Here is a 6,504-nt window from a genome sequence, read left to right on the forward strand (position 1 = left end):
ATTTGATGCAGAAAAAAAAGTCCTTTAAAAGAAACATGTACGCCTGTGTGGGCGTGGGCACTGCTACATGATTGTGATGGCGCTTGTTAGTGTGTGTGTGCGTGAGTGTGTGTGTGTGTGTGTGTGTGTGTGTGTGTGTGTGTGTGTGTGTGTGTGTGTGTGTGTGTGTGTGTGTGTGTGTGTGTGTGTGTGTGTGTGTGTGTGTGTGTGTGTTGCAACAATGAGCCAAAAACATATTCTTTCAGCGACTGAACACGCTATTGCGTTACTCATGTGATCAATATGCCATGCAGTGACCCAGGTTTGATTGTTGTATGCCCTTCTCTCCCTTCTCCAACCCGCCTTCCTGTCTCTCAGCACTGTCCGGTCCATAAAGGCACAACCAAAAACCATCAAATATATAATTTAAAAAACATTTTTTGTCCGCCTCTAAAGATGAAGGAATTACAATCCAGCCTGAAAGACAAGGTGACAAACAGCTCCAGAGATTGAAAGACATTTCTTTCAGATATGAGGCACGCATGCACACACAGACAAACACAGACACACACACACACACGTAACAACATCAGGAACTACACACTCACACACACACAGACGCAACAACATCAAAAACAACACGCACACACAAACACACACACACACACACACCCCCAGGGCCTGATGGAAGCAGATTTCCTTCACTGCGTTCCGAACTATATTACTTTTTTGTCCTCGGGGCCAAGATGTGGAAACCAGCTGTTGATGAACTTGCCGGGGTATCTGGGGGCCCCTGGAGCCTATCCCACCACCCCCCCCACCCTCCTCCCCTTCTGGACCCACACCACCCCCTACCAAAATCCAACACAGAGATAAACAAGAGAGCACAACTGTGGAAAGAAAAAAAACAATCACACACACTTTTATAGATAGAGAGTGGAAGGCATGCTGGAGGCAGACAGGCAGATGGACAAACGTAGTAAACACACACACACACCATGACACTGAAATACACATGCATGCACACACACACACACACACACATGCACACACACACACACACACACACACACACACACACACACACACACACACCCACACACGCATACACACACACACACACACACACACACACACACACACACACACACACACACACACACACACACACACACACACACACACACACATGAACTCACACACAGAATCATGAACGTCCAACCAACATATATACAAACAACACAACTACAGGTAATCAACAGATTGACAGACACACAGACACAAAAACAAATACAAATACACACGTACAAGTTATCGATTCACACACACCACTACACAAACAAACACACACACACACACACACACAGATCCATGCAACCATCCACACACAAACACACAGCTAATCGTTAAACTCATAAAAAATATGAAAAAAGTCCCCCACACAATGAAATGGTTCCAGTGAAGCCCGACTGGGGGTTTCCAGATAGAGGGGGAGATGCGGAACAATCACCCCAGGAGGATGATCCCCTGAGCGGGGGAGCCACACCGCTGCCCCCTCGTAATGGGAAGACGATGGAGAGATAGAAAAGGGAATGAAAGAGAGATGAAAAGGAAGAAGGGGCTGGAACCAAGAGATAGAGAACTCTAAGGGGACGAAAGGGACACACAGGGGGGAAAGGAAAGGAAATAGACTATGATCGAGGTAAAGTCTACCAGGGACAGGAAGACTGGGGAGGTGCATGGGGCTGGAAACCAGAACCGATCTGGGCTGGGACTAGTCACACACCCGAACAAACAGGACCGCCCTCAACCTGTTGGTTCTGTAACTATTAAAGAACCAACTCTAAGAACGATACCTTTTTGGTTATTTCTTTGTGGGGTTTGCTGTGTTTCTCCTCAAACCGTCATCCAGAATGTGTTCCCCCTGCCCTGGGCGAGTGGCCACTGGTCTTCGTAGATCAACAAACTGTTTGTGGTTAATAATGGCCGCCACGTTGGTGCACAGCTTGGAACGTCTGAATGAACTAATTCTTCCGGAAGCCTTTTCACAACCACTGCTAAACTTGAGGAATTAGGAAGGGGGGGAAAAAATAGTAAGTTCATGATCATTTCTTAGAAACTTTTAATCAAACCAGCTCTACATGGGCACACAGAGTACACTGACAATTGGCTGACTTCTACTCAATTAAAAAATAGCTGATTTGGGAGGCCTTTATATTTCCAGATTTGAAGAGCTAGATTACGCTTCTGAACTAATTTTAATGGATTAATTAAATTCCCTGTTGGATGAAAGAAAGAAGGTTCTTTATCCTCGGAATGAATTGCAGTCGGTGTTGTGCACAAAGAAGCCTCTGCAATGCTTGGCTGCGGAAGGGAATGTGAACGTTGGAGCACTGCACTCTATGTACTTGGTGGTACAGCCTTTATGTATGGGGCGGGACGGAGTAGCGGCCAGGGTGTTCCAGACTTCCAGTCCCCCTCTGAAGGATGTACTGAGGTTTGATTCCTCAATGTCCGCAGCCAAACCGTGTCTTTGAGCAACATGCCCAAAACGACCCTTAAATCAACATCCAAACCAAATCGCTGTAAGTGGTATTGGATGAAAATCGTCGAAATAGTTTCGCTATGGCACTGCATCACTTTAGGCCTACATATTTCAAAACATTGCATCTTTCTGTATATTTAGTGCTCTATAATCTTTATACAACCTGTTCTATTCTCTACAGTCTATTGTGGAGAGAAAGGATATTGTGGTGGATGAGAAGCGAGAGAAAGACACTGGCAGCGACATTAAGAGACCTATTTCCGACATCATCTTTTTACATTTACTTCCTCTGAATGTCTTTTCAACCCATAATCTTCTGCTCTTCCTTTTCCATAACGTGTAATCTTCCCGTAGTGATTGGTTGCCTGCATGGGACATCTGGGGTCCCACTGCAGGTCTGTCACTGTGCTTCCCCCCCCCCCCCCCCCATGATAACCACCAAGGCACTCCATCCATAATACCCATCACGTTATAATGGCAGGTGACCTTCGGGGGGAGATCAAATTGGCCTCTTTAAATAATATCGCGCTGGTGTTTCTTTTCCCGGAGAGTTTTGGGAAGCGACGCGCTGCGCTCTCTCCGCTGCGGTGGGTTATACTATAGGACTGTTTGCTCCCCTGTTCTCTGTTGAAAGGCACGGAGGAGCGTCGGTATTTTCGGTTTCTCTTTCCACCGTTTTCGTGTTCAGACGTTGAGGTGGGAGGGCTTAGCGAGTTCAGACGCGGTGCGCCACGTGCTCGCGGGAATGAGATGTAATATGAGCTGTCATCCATTGCATGCTGTGCTTTATAACTCGCGACTTAGAGGGAAATCTGTAGGCCTACAAGTCATATGCCTATAGGGCATTGGCTAGTAGGCTATTTATATGTTTATATTTATTAATATTTAACACATTATACACTATATATATTGTTTTGATTTAAATTGAATATTATTTTATCATTTATTTGTTTATGTTATTGGTCCTTATGATAGGGAACCGTATCACGCAAACGATGGTGAGCAGAGTTCGTTCCTACACTGCCCTCCCGTGGCAGATATCTGCTACTGCTGGACATCAAAAAACTTTAAGACCAGTTCAACCTATGGTCTGAACAGTGTTTAAAGGAATCCAACTAGGCTTCAAATTTCGTGTTTTTTATCAATTGGAAATGAATGTAGCCTACATCCAAAAAGCTTCACCTACATCATGGTGAAGCTTTTAACAATGTAAATTAAATGAGTGTTGAGCTGCTATGTTCTGAAATCCGTTGCGAAGACAGATCAGAATCAGAATTTCACCTGTCGGGTAACAGAAAGACTATATCTTGAAGTTAGAAAACGGTTGATTTAAAGCAGCACCATATGGAAATGGATTCCATGCCACACACGCACCCTCCTTCGTCTTTCCATTCATTATCACCTGCAAGACTTGTCCTTCTCTCTACCCGCGCTGTCCCGCTGGGGGTAAGCTTTCAATAAATCATGTAATAAACGGTTTCCCCGGTGGCTTGGATAATATCAGGTTTTAATTAGTTTTCTGTTGCAATCTGAAAAAAGCCCTCCCTGCCTTGCTAAACGGTGTTCCACACAGTCTATCCGATGATGCTGAGTGAGGGTGGGTGGTCTTTTATACACTTCTCATCAAAGTAGAAAACCAATTAATATGCAATGAAAAGAAAAAAACAAATCGCTCTTCACCGGTGGTGACACTCAATGATAGCGGGAACGGGTCGTGTGTGGCGGGTTCTGTTTGATATTTTTTTGGAGAGGTCAAGGTCCCCGTTTTATTTGATAAAAGACCCCCCACTTTAGTCAGCCTTCTGAATTTCATAAATAATATGTAATTACACGCTTTTCAGAATGATGGGAATGATTCTGTTCAGGAAAAGTTACTTAGGTTGTCCATGGATTTCAATGGTTGCATTAACATGTATTACTTTTCTTGTCAACCAAACACTGATATATGTTCCCTCCCTGGTGTTATCCACACCCGATGGTGTTGGTTTATGTTACTGTAAAGAACACCCTATTTTAAGGGCTGCCATGGCACCTCCTTATATGTTCTTGTTAGGCTATTTTCTTTCATCAAGCGGCGGATACAGTTATTTCCCTGCCTATTGTATTCGACTAATTGCCCAGGCTATGAATAGGCTGTTGGAGGGCAAGCTGATATTGAAAACACTTTGTTAGCTAAAGTAAGTTCAAGCAAATCAAGTTTAATTGAGCCTTTGCTCGTTCTTTTGTTGTGGATAAATGTGTTTGGATGCCCTCCTGGTGCCTCCCCTTGTGTTTAAGCAATTATGCCAGCTTCGATTGCTGTTGTTTCATCCGTCTTTCACCTTTCTCTTTGTGCTAAACGCTGTGCCATTGTATAAATTAAAGTTGCAGCATGTTACCTTTAACTTAGCCTGTAGCTTTAAATAATGTGGAAATATCATTGGTCAATGCTGAAAAATTGTGATTTCAATAATGATCCCATCCTCTAGTCTAAATTATATATATTAAAAAAATAACTGGCCAGTCTGTACCTCTCTCTTTTGCCGCTTTTCCACCGCACATGTAGCTCGACTCGACACGACTCGACTCGACACGACTCGACTCGACTCGACACGACTCGACACGGTAGCAGCACGGGTCCTTTTCCACCGCAAATAGTACCTCCTGGACGTGGGCGGGGTCGGCTGCGCGAAAGGGCCGTGACGTATTTTTGTACGCGACGCAAACAACACCTACGCAACCCACACATGGACAGAACCCACATAACAACAATGGAGGACATCGATGCGATGGTATTCGTGTTCGTATTATTAGCTGGCATGTTGAAGAAGTTGGAGAAGTGGAACATGTTGGCTGCGGCGCTGCTATGGCTGTTACCAGCATGGTTGCCATGTCGCTCTCGTGACTTCGTCACACTCTCTGGCCAATCAGTGGCCGGCCGTCTGCCGACGTCACCTTTTAGCATCGGCTCAGCTCGCTTGGAACCTAGAGCGAGGCGGTACTAGAAAAAGCAGCCACTTCAGGTACCAGATACCATGTTTTCGCGGTGGAAACGCAAAAAATGCGAGCTGAGTCGAGTCAAGTCGAGTCGTGTCGAGCTGGTACCATGCAGTGGAAAAGCGGCATTTGTTCACAATATAATCGTACTATCGACCATCCTAAAGCCTCTCCCACTTACGCCACCTAGCCTGCCGATCTATGCTAGTTTGTGTCTCGCAGTTGCACTGCTAGTTAGAGTGGACATAACACTCTAATTCAGTTTTTGCAATACTTATAGTCACCTGCTACCTGGCAGGGGCTCAATCGTAGACATTGTTACTTTAATTTACCACAACACATTCTCTGTGCATTTATTCGTGTGATTGCACGCTTGTGTGTATATGTGTGTGTTTACCAGCATGCGAGTGTGCATGCAAGTGTGTGTCTGTGTGCAGGCATTTGTGTGTGTCTGTGTTTGTGTGAGTGTGTGTGTGTGTGTGCCTGCATGTGTGTGTGTGTGTGTGTGTGTGTGTGTGTGTGTATGTGCGTGCATGCATGTGTGTGTGTGTGTGTGTTTATGTGTGTGTGTTTCTGTGTGTGTGTGTGCGCGCGTGCACCATTTGTGCGCACTATTAGACTGCAGAATGAAACTTAGCCCTCTAGGGCTGCATGATGTAATTACTTTGAGCCTTTTGATGTAAAAACTACCTAAGCTTTGAACAGTCTTGAACAGAGCCTGATTTCTTGCTCACGTATTTCATATTCAAACATTTAACATGAAATTAATGTTCAATATGTTCCCATGGCCCAATTTCATCCGTGGGTGGCCATGTTGAAAGGAACCATTTGCATCTAGAAGATCCCATTGCAGTACAACTCTTAATACTTTGACGAAATGGGAGATGATTGTCTGTTTGAAAAGCTAAGCTGGAAAGAACAGATACATTCAAAGCAGAATGATTTAAAACTTGTTGTAATTCTTATCAGGTAAATTATACTTCTGTCGAAAGCGTTTTACTAAT

This window comes from Gadus macrocephalus, chromosome 4 (assembly GCF_031168955.1).
Source record: "Gadus macrocephalus chromosome 4, ASM3116895v1".
Taxonomy (NCBI): domain Eukaryota; kingdom Metazoa; phylum Chordata; class Actinopteri; order Gadiformes; family Gadidae; genus Gadus; species Gadus macrocephalus.